The 17,280-nt window shown below is 43.1% G+C and overlaps 1 protein-coding gene and 1 long non-coding RNA gene across 6 annotated transcripts in view; one reads left to right on the top strand and one right to left on the bottom strand.

The window, feature by feature from the left end:
• TEX2 (testis expressed 2) overlaps nt 1-17,280 on the top strand; it is a 105,473-nt gene that overhangs the window by 22,927 nt on the left and 65,266 nt on the right. The window contains exon 1 of one of the 5 annotated variants that reach the window (XM_042917531.1): nt 8,383-8,505. The exons of the other annotated variants lie outside the window; for them this stretch is intronic. The gene's annotated coding sequence lies outside the window, so the exon portion shown is untranslated. Of the gene's footprint in view, nt 1-8,382; nt 8,506-17,280 lie in introns of those variants that run through there. 5 annotated transcript variants of the gene reach the window in all.
• LOC122207393 lies at nt 775-8,378 on the bottom strand. The gene is made up of 2 exons (XR_006196819.1): nt 7,846-8,378; nt 775-944 (listed from the first exon to the last, which is right to left on the bottom strand). It is a non-coding gene; the product is annotated as an uncharacterized LOC122207393 (long non-coding RNA).

The following is a 17,280-nucleotide window of genomic DNA, read 5'->3' as shown; positions in this document are numbered from 1 at the left end:
TGCCTACCTTTCCAGTCTCATGCTGTGTCCACTGTACCCACATTCAAGGGGCTTCTTTGTATTCCTCTGTTAGGTTGTGCTCCTGCCTCAGGTCCCTTGCTCATGCCATGCTCCCTTCTGGACTGCCCGCATTACAGTCCTGGCCAACTCAGACTCATCCTTGAGATGTCAGCCCAATTCCCACTTGCTCCAGGGACCCTTCTGTGACTGATCCTCAAACTGATTAGGTTTCCCTACAGGCTGTGCCCTCCTGGTACCCTTCACATTACTTCAGAGCCCTTGCGTTGATTATTCGATGATATCTCTCACAGCCCTTCCCTAAGCTCCCTGAGGGCTATTCCAGTACTGCTTTGCGCATTGTAAGGCAGGATACAAATGGCAAGTACCGGATGCTAAATTGTGGTCTCTGCTCTTAGAGCTTAAATCCCACATGTGCAGCTAGAAAGGTTTGGCTGAAATTAAAATGTTTGTGCAAACAGACCTGTAACAGTGCATAAATTGTGAAGTCAGGAGAGCCTTAGGGCGCCTGAGCGGCTCAGTTGGTTAAGCATCTGACTTCAGGTCATGATCTCACAGTTCGTGAATTCGAGCCCCGCATCAGGCTCTCTGCTGTTAGCATGGAGCCTGCTTTGGATCCTCGTCTCCCTCTCTCTCTCTCTGCCCTTCCCCTGCTTGCGCTCGCTCGCGTGCGCTCTCTCTCCCTCTCTCTCTCTCTCAAAAATAAATAAAATAAACATTTAAAATAAAAGAGAGAGCCTTAGATCTACAATCAACTCCAAATTCTTGTTTTATAGACATAATAAATTGAGAAGAAAATAAGAGCTTGTCTTTGGATGTTGTTTTTGAAGTCAGTTTCCATATGGTAGTCCCTGAAGACATTTAGATGAACATTTTGTGGGGTAGTTTACATAGGGAAAATCTGTGGTAGCAGCTGCCTGAGATGGCTAGTATAAAAGGGAAGACAGATATCAATAAAGTCACCAGGTAATCAATAACGTGGATGGAACATTTGCTACACAGCCTCATCTGATGTAGCCTCTCACTGTCTCAGGGAAGTCCCAGCTAATTGTGACTGACTTCCCTAAGATGGAAATATGTTCCCATAGCACACAAAAAGGGAGGTGCAGTATTTTTAGGGTTTTCTTACAATTTTAGCACATGCAATAGAACATTTACTTATATACAGCAATAAAGTAGGGGAGGTGGGGAGACCACGTAGTGCTGAGGGCTGATTAGGTCCTGCCGGATTTCTTTTTGCTGTAAACTGTGGTGTACTATACTATAAGAAAGTCTTCCCGATGCGGAGCATATTTCCTTAATAGGTTGATTGTCATCCCAAGCAGGCTTTGAGGGGCCTATAACAATACAACTAAGTATTTTATAGTCTGTTCTGTGAATTACTACAAGTTGCTTTGTTTTGTTTTTTAAGGTAGATTTCACACCAAGCGTGGAGCCCTACGTGGGTTGGGGCTTGAACTCACAACCCTGAGATCCAGACCTGAGCTGAGATCAAGAGTCGGATGCTGAATCCTGTACTGGGACTTTTTAAAAAGTACTTTTCAGGGCACCTGGGTGGCTCAGTCGGTTGAGTATCTGGCTCTTGATTTCGGCTCAGGTCACGATCTCATGGTTCATGGGTTTGAGCCCCATCACAGGCTCTGCACTGAGAGTGCAGAGCCTGCTTGGGATTCTCTCTCTGCCTTCCCCCGCTCACTCGTGCTTGTGTGTGTGTGCATGCATGCACGCTCTCTCTCCCTCTCTCAAAAATAAATAAATAAACTTAAAAAAAAAAGTACTCTTCATTGCTTTCCTGAGGTGTCTTTAGACTCAGGGTTCCCCCTGGAGTTGATGCTCTCCCTGGACAGACGGTGTGAAGGTCTTTGTCTTTCAGTGATGGGCTTGGCGTGCAGCCAGCGCTCAATAAATGTTGAATAGATGTAAGTCTTTATTGAAGCACAGAGCACCTGTAGAGAGCTTCTGTTGACCATGGATTGATTTGTCCTTGGAAATAACCTGAGCGAGGCAGTAAGTGCAGAGGTGTAGAGCATGGCCTTGGACCGTGAGCCCTGGCTCTGCTAGTCAGTAGTTTTGTTGCCTTGGTAAGTTGCCTAAACCACTTTCATCCTTTTCCCACATCTGCAAAATGTGAGAAGAATAATAGTACTTACCTCTCCGAGTTGTTTGGTTTAAACGAGATCTTCTTGGTAAGGCCTTGAGGCCTCGAGGCCTGTGTAAAAGTTAACGTCTCAGCTCAGAAAGTGGCTGCATAAAGTTTTTGGATGAAAAAAACCCTTCTATTTTCTGAAGATAACCATGTGACATCTTTATTTAAATAGAATAATTGCCAGGGCACGTCGGTGGCTCAGTAGGTTAAGTGTCTGACTTCGGTTCAGGTCATGATCTCTCAGTTAGTGGATTTGAGCCCCACGTCAGGCGCTGTGCTGACAGCCCAGAGCCTGGAGCCTGCTTCGGGTTCTGTGTCTTCCTCTCTCTCTGCCCCTCCCCAGCTTGCTCTCTCTCTCTCTCTCTCTCTCTCTCTCAAAAATAAACATTAAAAAAATTTTTTTAATAAAGTAACTGCCAAACAGGTCTTTGAGAAGAAATAATAATATTCCGTTGGTGTTCTTTACTCCATCCTGTCCGTGGGGAGAGAGCCCTGTGGTTAATTATAACATTTCTATGCTGTCGGTGCCCAAGCTTCACAGTTTATGAAGTGCTGTCCCATTTATTCTTTCTCCTGGCAATTTGAGGGCTGGGCTTTCACCATCACGACTCTCATTTGACAGATCGGAAGATGCAGTCCCAGCGAGGCCACTCCCGAGATGTGGCACTTCCCAGCTAGTCTCAGCTGCCCCAGGCTCTGCTTTTGGGTGTTGAGTTTTTGCTGTGGGACTTTATGGTATCCTAATTACACATGGATGGCCGGAAAATGCTGCTTCTGTTTTGGCATTTTGCTTTGGCCGAGTGTACTCCCTGAGGACCCACAGAAGCTGGAGGGCGAAGCCCAACAACACAGCGCTAATCATCTGGAAAGGGCAGGAAGCTGCTTCTAGGCAGTTGTTGGGCCCATGAGCGGAAGAACATCAAGATCTCAACTTTACAGCATTCTCTTCTTTGAAACGTCACATGGGGCCCCAGTACAGCCATCAGGTTTATAGTGCCTCCAGAATTAGATTAGGCAGTTTGGTTCTAAGCCGTGTACTCGTATTTCTGGTTATGAACCGCTCCTGGTGCTTATTCCCCCTTATCTACCAAGAAACAGCTTTTTCTCGTTACTTTGTGCATCCACATTTGTTTTTTGTTTTTTGTTTTTTTTTTCATTTGCCCTTCATTGCTGCCTTCTGTCTTGCTTTTGGTCCTTGAGACAGCAATGAAACAGACCTTCAGGAATGGACAGCTGTGGAGGCCCTCCCTGGCTGGGGTCAGCTCTATACCTAGGGTCTGGGTTGGGGTCGGGTGGGGGGGGGGGAAACTAGGACCAGCCCCAGGAGATGAGGCCACAACTCAAGGGGCAAACAGTGCAGTCAGGTGTATCAAAGATCAAGAGCAAAACTCAGGCCAGTTGTGTCCTATGCCCATGGAAGCAGTGGCCCACCTCTGATTCCTCATCTGAAATGAGGCTCTCTTGATTTCACAATTTATACTCTGTTACAGGTCTGAGGTAGTTCACTGATTAACCTTGACAGAGAGACACCTCCCCGCCTTTTTACTGTAGGTACAGAGCAGTCGCCTCTTACAAAGCAGTTGCTTCTAAGGCAGTGCCTTCTAACATAGATGTAGACTGGATCAACTAGTTACTGGTGCTTAGGAATGGCAGGTACTGTATTTCCAATTGACTTCCTGGTGGTTTCATCACCCTTTCCCATGTGTGTGTATGTGTGTGTGTGTAAGTTAGTAAGTATAATGTGTTCCTGATATTCTAAGTTGATTTAGACCAGTGAGTCTCAATTCCATGGTAGATATTGGGGGGCATGTGTGTTCACCTACATAGGCTGTGATTACCGGGGAATTTTTTTCAAATTATTTGTCTTCTGATTCCCCCCCCCCTTCTCAATTATGATAAGCCCTGAGATGGGCAGGGGTGGTTGAGTCTTTTGCATGAACACGTTTCCTAAGATTTTCTGGTACATTTCCCCTCCGCCCAATCCTAAGATTCATTTGCCCTTTGATTACTAGGAATAAGAAGGTGCTTAGAGGTGGCTAATCGGCTGTCCCACCAGTTTCCTAGGTAGAGCTGACCTAGGCTGGTGGTTCCAACCTGACACCTGCTAAGAAACCCCATGGGAGCCAGGGGGCCGTTTTCAGCATTTCAAAAGGCTTAATAGAAACTATGCATTACCCAGGATGAGGACACAAAAGCTACCCAAATCATCAAGTTTCTTTTCTTCTGTTTGGAATTGCAAGCCTGTATGGTTTCATGCTGATTCCAAGTTCTGATTGGCTGTAGGTGACATAATAAGAATTTCTGAGACAGGATTGGTCTCACTCTAGACATTGTTATTAGAGGTAGTATCGGGTCTCCCTCCTTAAACTGAATGTTCTCTCACTACCTTTTAGAATGAGGTTGACCTTGACTATCAGAGTTAAGCAACTGATTGTTTCTTGCTTACTTAGCAATGCTTATCATCATTACACCTGTGTCAGTGATTTGATTTCATAATGTTATTGTAAACCCTTTATGAATGTGGATTATTGGTTAAAATTTAGATCAGCATTGAAATGGAAAAATAGTAAACAGAATTAGCCAATCACTGTTAAACATCATTTGCTAGAATCTGGCAAAAATATGTGGCCAAAGTGGGGAAGGGATGGAAAAAAAGAGGTTGGTGGAACCACAGACCTCATTCAGCACCTTCATTTTAAAAGTGGTCCTTTTAACCAGCCCTGCAGTAAAAGCAAAAAATACAACTCACAGTAAAGCGCCAACTGTTAATATTTAGTCTCTGTAGCCTCCTAGGATCCTGTTAGTTGTATGTTCTTTCTTGTTTGTTTTAATGCTCACCATCCCAACTTCTGCTTTTTCATGTTGCACTACAATTTATAGACCTTTCCATATTTCTGTTTTGCCCTTGTGTTTATAATTCTTAATGGTCACAGTTGCCAGAACTAAACCTGAAGTCAGACAGGACAGTCTCTAGTTTAGGTGGTTAGAGAGGCTGGAGACCAGCCATTTGGTCCTTGATAACATGGCCCAATGGGCAAGGATAAAGAAGATGTGCCCCGCCTGCTGTGGATGCTGATACTAAGAATTTACATATGCTAAATGGTATTTCTTAATTTTCTCAGCAGCCCTTCTGAAGTAGGCACTGTTACCTCCATTTTTCTCCAAAAGAAACGGAGGCTTTTTGCAGTAATTTGTCCAGTCACACACTGGTAAGCAGTGTAGCAGGGATCTGAAGCTGGAATGCTTGAGTGTGAATTCTTAACCAGGTTTCTCTGACTTCAGAAAACTCCCCACCTTCCACCTTAATCTTCCCAGCACACCTATTAATGTGTATTAAGGTCACAGAGACTTGACATTAAAACAAGAGCAAATGCTGCAGGCGAGCGGGAGCTTCTGGAACTTCCCATCTGCGTTAGAGTTTTGTTAGCCTTCCTGGGGGCGGAGTGGGGTGAACGGCCAGCCACATTCAGTCTTGTCTTTAGTTCCATCCTTTTGCTGGCCTTGAAGTTTCTTAGACTTGACTTGGCACAACAGTGACTGCACAAGGTCACCTGAAGCATTTATACAGTACTTTGTGGGGAAATCTTGGCTATTGGTTGCTTTTTGCACTGACCTTAGAACCTAATCCCCACTGAGGAGTGGCCACCAGGTTCCTAATTAGAAGTTATCTGTGTGCCCTGCTCTATTCTCTGGACAAATTTAAAATTTCCCCATGTTCTTGGGGCGCCTGGGTGGCTCAGTCGGTTAAACATCTGACTTCGGCTCAGGTCGTGATCTCGTGGTTTGTGAGTTCGAGCCCCGTGTCGGGCTCTGTGCTGACAGCTCAGAGCCAGGAGCCTGCATCAGATCCTGTGTCTCCCTCTCTCTCTCTCTGCCCCTCCCCCACTCATACTCATACTCTCTCTCAAAAATAAACAGTAAAAAATATTTTTTCCCCGTGTTCTCCCTGATGCCTTTTGCCATGGCGATGCTTGGAAGTCACCAAAGCAGTTCTGCTGCTGCATGGAGGTGCCCCAGGAGGAAGCATGTCCTCTGACGGCTACCTGGCTCCTATGTGTCTAGGGGCAGAGACAGGTCCAATTCCTCTGTATTTTTCCAGGGTCTTGCTTCTATTGAATGAGAAAATTTTGCACATGAGTTAAAACAGACTCCTGTCCTTGGGCTAGATTGGAAATTGGAGTTCAGATTCTAGAGGTCGGGTTGGAGCAGATGCATGAGAAGTGTTTCGATTTATACCCTGGCTTTTGGCTTCCCATTCTCTAGAATTGTCTCTTTCTGGAGTATGGACAGAGGCCTTCGTCCTGGAATTATCTGAATTCAGAATGTGTTTTTCTTTTGAGTTATCTTCTGCGTGGTTGGAAAGGTACATTCGTATCACGCTTAAGTTACACTGTGGATTGCATACATTTCATGGCCTAGAACCTATTTCCCATGTATTTTCCTTCGGGATAAATGGATTTTGAATTTCACACAACTGACTTACTGATGAACCTTTGAAAGTCAACTACTCTTGGTTGAGAATACACATTCTATTGATTACTTGTGTGGCATAAATGTTGTAGGGGGTCAGCTGGGAGGCTGGAGTTGTCTAGGAGGAAGGCCTGGGGTTCAATTCAAGCATCACTGGCTTCATGGAGGATGCTAGCACTTGACAAGGCAAGGCATTTCCAATACAGAGAGCTGCATGAATGGAGGTGGGAAGGAGGAGATAGTTCATCAAACCCAACCAGAACGTTGGGAACACGTTGAAGAGTAACGGAAAATAAGGTTGAGAGAGAGGGTGGCCGTGTAATGTTGGACCCTGGAAGCCAAAGAGACACAAGAACAAGAAAGGTTTTTGAGCAGAAGAATGACGTGATGAGAGTAGTGTTTAAAGAAGACAAGCCTGGTGGCAGGATGCCATGTGGGTGGAGATGGGACAGGGGATGAAGCCAGAAGGAAATGTTGAGGTGTGAGGTGATAAAAGAACTCCGTCAAGAGGATGTGGGGAAGAAAAGAGGTTTGGAGAATAAAGAAGGGAACATCAGAGATGACCTTTGGGGTTGGATCCTTGGTGGTTGGAGAATCAGTGGTCCCTAGTGTGGGGTTGGGTTGGGTGGGCAGGAATGAGGGGACAAATGGGTCCATTCGGTTTAGAATTAGACCTCTTTGGACCTAGATAAGATCTGTGTGTGGGTGTGGAGTAGAGAGGAACAGATAGAAGAATTTCTAGCCAAGGGATGAGAATAGTGATTCGTGTGCATAATTGGGTATGGGAGACAAGACGGCAACTCCTACCACCTTCCCAGTGAATTAGGGGCAGGGCCATCTGCTTAGAGGGAGAAAGGAGGGAGACAAAACTGGAGGCCTGGATGAGAGACAAGGCCTGGAATCACACCACTAGGAGATCTGACTAAGAAATCAGTGAGCTCATTCAGGAATTTCCTGGAAACAGCAATGTCCTAGTCCAGGTCTGCATGCTCAGATCCCTCCTGACTGGGATCTGGAGAAGTCCGTCCCCCGACCCCCCACCGCAGGTGGGATGGAGGTCCACGGAGAGGTCCATGGCAGTGGGAGTGACTCGCGGGCCTGGGGGTGGGGACGCCTCGCAGGCAGTGGATAGCAGTGTTAATGATTTACAGAGGGTGGTACACATGGTGGTTTCATCTTAAAAACTAGGCCAGCCCTTCTCTTTCTCTTACCTTGCTCTCTTCCCATTTGAAAACAAAACCAAAAACGCTAGGCAGTGGAGGAGGGAGATCATTTGTCGTGAGAGGGTATGGAGTTGTGTCCCTGTAAGGATAGGTGGGAACCTGGAGGAGGAATAATTTGAATCCAAAAGAGAGTGAAGCTTTCCGTTGCCACGGCACACACACAAGCGCTGAGTATCTGCATCTCGTCTTCTGGAGACTCAGCGAACTCTCCACCTGTGTCCAGAAGAAGTGAGGGATGTTTCCACAGCTGGTCTAAGCAAGACAAGGTCTAGAAGTATTTCTTAATGTGAGATGAACTGTTTCAATATTATTAGAAAAATATTTTGACTTAATTGCCTTAGACACATCAATCAGTTCAAGTGTATTCTGGTTTCCTGTACTTGACTTGAGCAATTGCCAAGAATTTCTCTTGGCGAAATGAGAAAATAAGACTCTAGGTTCTGTTCCATGAATATTGAATCATAGAACCATAGACAGAGAGAATTTAGAGCTTTCTGGAAAATTCCTTGAAGACCAGGAGGGTCCCCTCAGTTTACAGTGAAAAAACCCAAGGCCCAGGGAGGTGAAGTGGGTGAGTTCCATCACTGTCATTTGAGTGGCATGGTCTCCCTCCGAGCTCCTGACCCTGCTGCCTCATGGCTTCACTAGGTATGAATTTTCAGTGGCTGATGCTTCTACCAACTGAACAGTTATCAGAATCTCACACTTGGGTGGAACTTTTGGACTTGGTCTATCACTAGGCTGCCTTCAGCTCAAGACCTTCCCTGTCACATCCACAATGGTGGTTGAGTAGGATGGGGGAATGTTATCTGATGGGGCCTGCAGGCAAGTTGGCCTCTCTAGAAGGAACCTCAGTGTGGCCAGTTGGCCATCCAGGACCATGCCTCTGCCAGGAATGCAGTACCTTGTGACTTTGAAGATCTTCATCATGGTCTTGGGTTTCTTGCCTCCTTCCCTTTCCTGATCGTCTGTCCCTCACTTAGAATGTACCCTCAATCCCTGAGTCTCTGTGGTTAGCCCGTCAAGTCTACCAGGGCCAGCTCACATATGGCTCTGTGAAACCTTCATTCAAGTCACATTCTCTTACCTCCACCCATTACTTCCTTTCTCAGAGAGTGGGAAAAGCTAAGCAATCAGTAGATACGAATGGATTCAGATATATAAACTAGGTTTTCTATAAGGAATCTACTCCTAAAATCATTTTTGCACTACATGCTAACTAATTTGGATGTAAATTTTAAAAAGTAAAAAACATAAAATAAAATAAATTTAAAAAAATAAATAAACTAGATTTTCTTAGTGTACTAATACGATTTGGAGGGGAAAGATTCAAATACTTGACCGTTTATTATGGCTAGGAAATACAGAGAAATTATTGTTCGTATCAGTCCATTTTTCTCAAGAGTTTGATCCTTGTATGAGGAACAGAGAACAGTATGTGTGTTGTATATGCTATTGTCATCATTTTCTGCAATGATTTCAGAGACTGATGCTCTTATGCTGATGAAATGGGGAAGGCCTCCTTGGGAAGTATAAAACCCAGAACTGTAAAGTTAAGAGACTGAGAGATTCAACACCTCAAAATAGAAAACTTTATATATTTAAAAATTAAGTTAAAAGTCAGATCAGAGATGGGGGAAAATATTGCAACACACAGGAGAGAAAGTGGTAACTGTCCATGACTCATAAAGTGAGTAGGAAAAATGCTTGAGCAAAGAAGTATGAATGACTGGTTAACAGAAGAAGGGAAACAGAGGGGGGAAAGCTTGAAGTGATTATCAAAACATTGAGATGCCTTTTTACTATCAATCAGATGGACAAAAATTAAAAACGATGTTCAGTCTTGACAAAAGTTCAAGGTGGATGCTTCATACATCGTTAGCAAATTGGGCAAATTGGCAAGACAGTTCCAAAATTGTAAACAGGCACCTCCTTTGAGCCATCAATTCCACCTCTAAGAATGTACCCTACAGATAGAGTTGCACTTGTATACAAGATTTATAGGAAAGGCTTTTCAAGATAGCATTGTTTCTGATAGTGAAAACTCAAAAAAACCCTCAAATTTCTATCAAAGGAATGAGTAAGTGGATGATGGTATATCTGTACTATGTGGAAAAAGCATGTGCGTGTGTGCGTACCTGCTGACTTATATAGATAGGCATGGGGAGAAGTCCAAGAAATAGTAAGTGGAAAACAAACTGCAAAGCAATCTGTATAGTATGATCTCATTTAAGACAAAAAAACAGAAACAGTTTTATGTGTTTGTGTGTGTTGATAAATGCAAATAAAACGAGTGGAAGGAAGGATACATTCTAAACTGTTGATTCGAGGGGAACAGGAGAAAATTTCACTTTTCTTCTGCATACATCTGTTTTAGAAGGTTTCTACAATGAGCTTGAAAACTGTTTTTTCGAAAATTGTACATATGCTATTTAACCCCTAATACCGCTTCTAAAACTATTTACTGAGGAGATAATCAGAGAGACAAAGACTGTGTATCTGTGTATAAAATCATAATATATTGTGGCATTGTTTGTAACAGCAAAAAATTCCAAGTGATGTGGATGTGATGAAATGGTTCTGTTGTGGAATATTCATTTTATCTAGCTATTTAAAATCATGTGTAAAAGAATCTCTGTTGATGTGAGGAAATACTTACAAGCACAGATAACATTTAAGGAATGCTTGTTCTATACCAGGGACCATGCTCAGTGCCTTACATAAATTGTTTTATTTAATCTGAACACTCTTTTACCGTTCCCATTTTACAGATGGAGAAACAGAGGCTTAAGACCCTTAAACAGAGGCTTTAATTTGCCTGAGGGTCACACTCCTCCCAAGTTATTGGAACTGAAGCCAAAGGCCTCATTGATACCCATGTGCTAGATTACTTCTCTGTGGAGTCTTGTGTATAAAAACAGATCGCATGTATACATATGGTGTGACTCATTTTATAAAAATGAATCTTTTCTGTAACTTAGTTTTCTCATGGGTAAGGTGGGGGAGGGAAGGGCTAGTACAATTTTATATTCCAAAGATCGTGATTTTATTTTAAAGATTGGCATGCATTTACATGTAATTTTTTTTCCCACATTTTGGAAGTATTTGGTCTAAAATTAGAAAGTAAAAATTACTGATATGCCCATTATACAGAGAAGACTGGCATTAATGCTGCCTGCTGCCCTCTATTTTTTTTTTTTTTTTTTTTTTTTTGAGAGAGAGAGAGAGAGTGAGTGCGAGAGCATGGGGGAGGGGCAGAGGGAGAGAGAGAATCTTAAGCAGGCTCCACGCCCAGTGCGGAGCCAGACACAGGGCTCCATCTCAGGACGGTGAGATCATGACCTGAGCCCAGATCAAGAGCCTGACGCTTAAACAACTGAGCCACCCAGGCGCCCTCCACCCACCTCTGATTTTGCCTAGTGCATGTATGGAATGAACATTATTGAGGGACTTAATAGTTACTGCAAAATTGTTTTCAGAAAAGTTTTTTACTAATCATGTTCCAACCATTAGGGCAACAATAATCAGTTTGTCTCAGTGTGCCTTTGAGAGCATCACAGATTATATTTCAGTGATGGTTTTCGATGACTAAAATTGTTTCACTGATTTGTTTCCCAGCTATCTGTTGCTTTCAGTGAGCTGAGCCTTTTTCGTTTGTTTGTTCCTTGGCCATTTGAACTTTTAGTTGAATTGCCTGTTTACGTATCTATTGATGCTGTATTGGGAATTATCTATTGATGACACCTTCCTAAACTTGACCATTTAAGACCTTAAGAAGGACTATCAGAAAGTCCTTATAAGGGGAAGTTCCACTCTTAGGTAGATGCATTTTTCTTACAGGGATGGATTGGTGGTCTGTGATTAACACCTGATTTCTTTCTTTCTTTCTTTCTTTCTTTCTTTCTTTCTTTCTTTCTTTCTTTCTTTTTTAAGTTTATTTATTTATTTTGAGAGACAGTATGTGCACGAGCACACAAGCATACACTTGTGTGGGGGAGGGGCAGAGAGAGAGCTGGGAAGAGAAAAAGAGAATCCCAAGCAGGCTCCGCCCTGAGGGCGTGGAGCCTAACTTGGGGCTTGAACCCACAAACTGCAAGATCATGACCTGAGCCGAAGTCGGATGCTCCATGGACTGAGCCACCTAGGCACCCCTAAAACCTGACTTCTTAACCACTTGGAATTGATTTGGCTTGAAAATTTAAGGAATGGTTGGTGAAAGGTACACAGCACCTCTTTGCACTTCCTTTGCAACTTACTGTGAGCCTATAATTATCTCAAAATAAAATTTTAAAAAGTTCAAGGAAGGTAAAACTTAGGCTGCCTCCTGTTACTACCTGTAACTGGCCTTGATCATTCTGTCTGGTACAACAGTGGGAGGCAGGAGGGAGCAACGTTTGCCAACAGATCCAAAGCCAAATAATGGTGAGGAACGCCGCTTTTGTTGTTGTTGTTTTTAAAGTTTATTTATTTATTTTGAGAGAGAGAGGGAGGGAGAGCACAAGTGTTGAAGGAACAGAGAGAGAGAGAGAGAGTCCGAAGCAGGCTCCGCACTGTCAGCACAGAGCCTGATGTGGGGATCAAACTCAAAAACCGTGAGATCATGACCTGAGCCGAAACCAAGAGTTGGACGCTTAACCAACTAAGCCACCAGGTGCCCCTTTTTGATGTTTTTTTTTTTTTAATTTAGAAATAATTTCAGTATTTAAAATAGTTGCAAAAAATAAAAACTGAATAAGGAGCACTATAACTCTTTCCCAGATTTGCGTGTTGTTAACGTTAGACCCCATGAACATCAGCTTTTGAAATGTGTTATTTGGTGAACACAGCCACTAACGACTCTTTTCTTACCCTTCTTCCAGATTTCCAACACCTGCCTCCTAGCTTCCAGGCACTCACTCACCTGAACAAAAACATCTCTTCCCAGTTTTCACACTTCTCAAGAATCTACAGGGGTTCTGTTTCCTAAGATTTAAATACAAAACCAGGGGCATATGGGTAGCTCAGTCGGTTGAGCGTCCAACTCTTGGTTTCAGCTCAGGTTGTGATCTCATGGGTCATGGGATCGAGCCCCACGTTAATCTTCATGCTGAATGTGGAGCCTGCTTGGGATTCTCTCTCTCCCTCCCTCTCTCTCTCTGCCTCTTCCCCGCTCATGCATGCTCTCTCTCTCAAAAAAATAAATAAGTATAAATCCAAATGCTTAGCCTTTCAAGGTTTTGAATAATTGATTCCCTGCCCTTAATTCAAATATTAGCCTTCCTCCCACACCCCCCAGTGCAGCCCCTCAGCCATAGCTAACCCAACCATTCAGCGACCCTCTTGTTCCCATCTCTGTGCCTTTCCATGCTCTGATGCTTCATAACTGCAATATTCTTTTCATGTGTAGGCCGCAGCCATAACTTTTCTTTCTTTTTTTTAATTTTTTTTTAATGTTTGTTTATTTTTGACACAGAGAGAGAGAGAGACAGGGCATGAGCGGGGGAGGGGCAGAGAGAGAAGGATACACAGAATCCAAAGCAGGCTCCAGGCTCTGAGCTGTCAGCACAGAGACTGATGCGGGGCTTGAACTCACAGACCGCGAGATCATGACCTGAGCCGAAGTCAGACACTCAACCGACTGAGCCACCCAGGCGCCCCCAGCCATAACTTTTCTGCTTTAAAAAAAAAAAAAAAAAAAAAAAATATATATATATATATATGTATATATATATGTATATGTATATATATATATACATATACATATACATATATATATTCCCAGACTTCTTGACTTAATTAGCACCATCTGATTTGGGCATACCTGTTCCAGGTTTTTATTTTACTCTAGGGCCTTTTTGCTTTCGTATAGATGTCATACACGATGTCCATCTGTTGTCTCCTTGAGTTCCCCACAGTGGGTGGCACCGGCGTTAACCTTTGTAAACCTCCATAGACTTTGTGTGGTTGTGCTGGAGGCGTGACCTGGTTTTGAATGAGTTACTGTGAACTGAACTTGGATTTCATTATTAGATCTATCTAGCAGTCTGTAAAGCAAAATTCTAATCGTGTTGATGCGTTTGAACACCTTTTTCCTCCATGGGTATGGCATTCTTCCCAGCTAGACCTTCTTTGCGGCCGGTAAAAGGTCTATGCCTTGTGGCCCAAGAGGGTGGACCTGTTGTTTATTAGCAGTTATAAAACCTGTGTTGTGTTGTTTGTGGTGCTTGAACCCTGCCAGGCTGGAAGAAACTTTGGAGGGTGGGTCTCAGAATCTAAGAACTAATGGGAAAGGCATTCTGAGTTTCTAACAATCAGTCCAAGTGTCTTGAGAGGGTTGCCTGTGCTGGAAGTAGAGTACTTTCTTTTCTCTTGCTTTTCTTTTCTTAAATGAAACTAAGGCCCGAGCTAGTTCATTATCTATAATGTCAATATTGATTTTTGTTTGCGAGGTGGAGTATTAACAGATTAGAATGGCTGCTGGCAATTCTCAGCTGCTTCATTGAATTTAAATGAATCAAGGGATAGCTGTTCAGATGCACTTGAGATTTTTAGACTAAATCAGACCTTTCTACTATGGTGGGTTTGACTAGATTCACCTGTTTCCTCAGCAGCATCAAGGTGGAAAAATGGAGTCTTAAGGCCTCTTTCGTATTTTTTATAAAACCAAATCCTATTAAAAAATGCACAGATAAGAGGTATTAAGCCATCCTCTGCAACACAATGCAGCTTGCTTCTATTCCCCTGCCAAGAGAAGTTTTTGAATTAAAACTATTGACTGACTCAACCCATGCTAGCAGATGGTATTCATACATCATATGTCCAAGTGCAAGCTTGTTCAGAGGCAGCAAATATCTAACAGGCTGAATTTTACAAAGACAAAGCATTTTAATAATGATCTTGAAGGATTAGTGATGCTCCTGAGAAATGAGGCATATTCCAAACAGGCTTGTTTCCTAAGATCTGCTGTGTTACTGTACACACTTTATCTGGAAACCAGTTCCGTTCGCAGTCAGAATCACTCTCTTCCCTCCTTGCTTCCCCCTCTGACTTTTTCCTTCCTCCCGCACTCCTTCTAATCTAGTATATGAATTAGAAAGTAATAATAATGTTGATCATAATGGCCACATCACTATTTGTTTTAATGTGGGAGGACCAAGTGGGATGGGTTTCTGATAAGTGAGCAGCCTGGAAGGAACTATTTTCTCTTTTTATGACTCTATAAAATCCCAGGATTGAATTGTTTCAAATACAGATGGAGGTAGGAAGGGCAGTTTTTATTAGAATATTAGCCCCCTCCCCCCGCAAAAAAAAAAAAAAAATCATCAGAATTCAGGGAGGTTATTATATTTGAGTTAATAAATGTCAAAATTGAGTCTTGAAATAGTTGTTCATCTTTCATTATATAGTCTGATTTATCATTGATTGGTTTTTCATGGCCTAATTAACGACAATAACCTTTTTGAGTGACTAGAAATAAAATAAATCTCATGGATGTTTCATATTCTAACTCTAACTGTACTAAGTTTGAGAGCCTCACAGACTTCATGATAGGGCAGTTGGCTGCTACCTTCCTGTTTAAGGTCTTTGTTTTTTATAAGCTCAGGTTAGATGAGAGCCATTGATTTATTCCTTGTTTTTAGACTGGATAGGATAGAATCCTGCATAAATGCTAGGGAGAGAAGCCCTTCTTTGAAGCTTTCTCAGTCTTAATGAGAGCAGTGGCCATCTTTACAAGGCATAGTAACTTTAATGGAGAATGGCAGTCAAGACCTTAGGAAAGACCCATCAGCAAAAGAGTTTCAAATATCCTTTTTCCCTGAAACATACGTGGGTAAGGTGCAGGGGCCATTGGGCTCTAAAGTTTTTTTGACCCCCACAAAGTATGGGAGCATAAATACAATTGCACTTGTTACCTAAAAATGTAACCGTATGGTAAATACTAAAGAGCAGTGTGAGCTTTTTGAATAGAATTGTTTTAGTTGGCATGATAAGTAGTTCACAGTGTTAATATCACATCATTGTGAAGTTTTGAATGAATATTTTTCAAAATATTTTTTATTTCCAATTTATGGTTAAATATACATAGCACTAAATTTACCATCTTAACTCTTTAGGTGTACAATTCAGTAGTGTTACGTAGATCCACATTGTTTTGCAACCAGTCTCCAAAACTTCTTCATCATACACAACTGAAAGTCTGTGCCCGTGAGACATCTCCTCGTTTCCCCTTCCCCAACCCCCGGTAACTGCCTTCTACTCTGTGTTTATATGAAGCTGACTACTTGAGAAAGCTCAAATAAGTGGACTCACACAGCATTTGGCTTTTTGTGACCAGCGTACTTCACTTAGCGTTATGTTCTCAAAGCTCTCAACTCGAAGAGGGCCGGTTTGCTCCTTGTTCACCCACTGCTGAGCACGTGTGGCCCTCTGGAGCAGCTCATTGTGGAAGGGTCTTCAGCTAGTGCTGTATCTCAGCCAGCCCTGGACTTTGATTTCTGCTCAGAAGAGCACTAAAATTCAAGTTCCTGGGGCGCCTGGCTGGCTCCGTCGGTTGGGCGACCAACTTCGGCTCAGGTCATGATCTCACGGTTCATGAGTTCAAGCTCCGCCTCCGGCTCTGTGCTGACAGCTCAGAGCCTGGGGCCTGCTTCAGATTCTGTGTCTCCCCCTCTCTCTACCCCTCCCCCACTCACACTTTTCTCTCTCTCTCTCTCTCTTTCAAAAATAAACATTTAAAAAAAAAATAAGGAAATAAATAGTTCCCATTTGTCAGAATCATCCAGTGTTTTGAGGGCAAGAATGGCTTCTCCAGAGCTCTTCTCCGGGTTCCCATTTTCCGTAGTCTCAGCCTGGTTATTCCTTTCCCAGTTGTTAAAATTTCAGTGCTTTTCAGAAGTTTTCGGGGTTTTTTTTTTTTCCCCTTTCTTTTTAATATTGAATTCAGTGTTCGTTTTCAGCAGAATGGTGAGCCTGATAATACAGCTTGCCCTCCCAGACACCGGACCTCCGGCCTCAGTTTTTCAGTGTTGTCTCTAACATTCCCATCCATTCTGGGGCTGGACACAGTAAATCTTCAGCCCCACTTTGCTCATGACCAAATCAGACTTTTGCTTAAATGAATCTCTGGCAGGAAATCCTATATGGCAACGTAAGATATAGGCCCTCCCCCTCTGAGGACTCTGGAGTCAGGGTCAAAGCCCGGGGTCCTGTGATCTGCTGGTGGCTTTGGAAGGAGACCTGTTGGGAAGGAAATTTCCTTTTCGGGCATTTCAGTTCCCAAGGGCTTGATAAGGTTGTCTCCTTTTTTGAAGCGCAGTTATAATTGAGTTTGGGTGGTGGAGGGCAGGCGCTAGTGAGCTAGGTACTTTTTTAGGATACTAGGTTGTCGGATGGATAATGAGACAATGAGACGACTCTCCATTTCTCCATGCAGCTGGTCACAGG

This window comes from Panthera leo, chromosome E1 (assembly GCF_018350215.1).
Source record: "Panthera leo isolate Ple1 chromosome E1, P.leo_Ple1_pat1.1, whole genome shotgun sequence".
Lineage (NCBI taxonomy): Eukaryota > Metazoa > Chordata > Mammalia > Carnivora > Felidae > Panthera > Panthera leo.
Note: the sequence above shows the minus strand (reverse complement) of the source record. Positions and strands in the feature narration are given on the sequence as shown.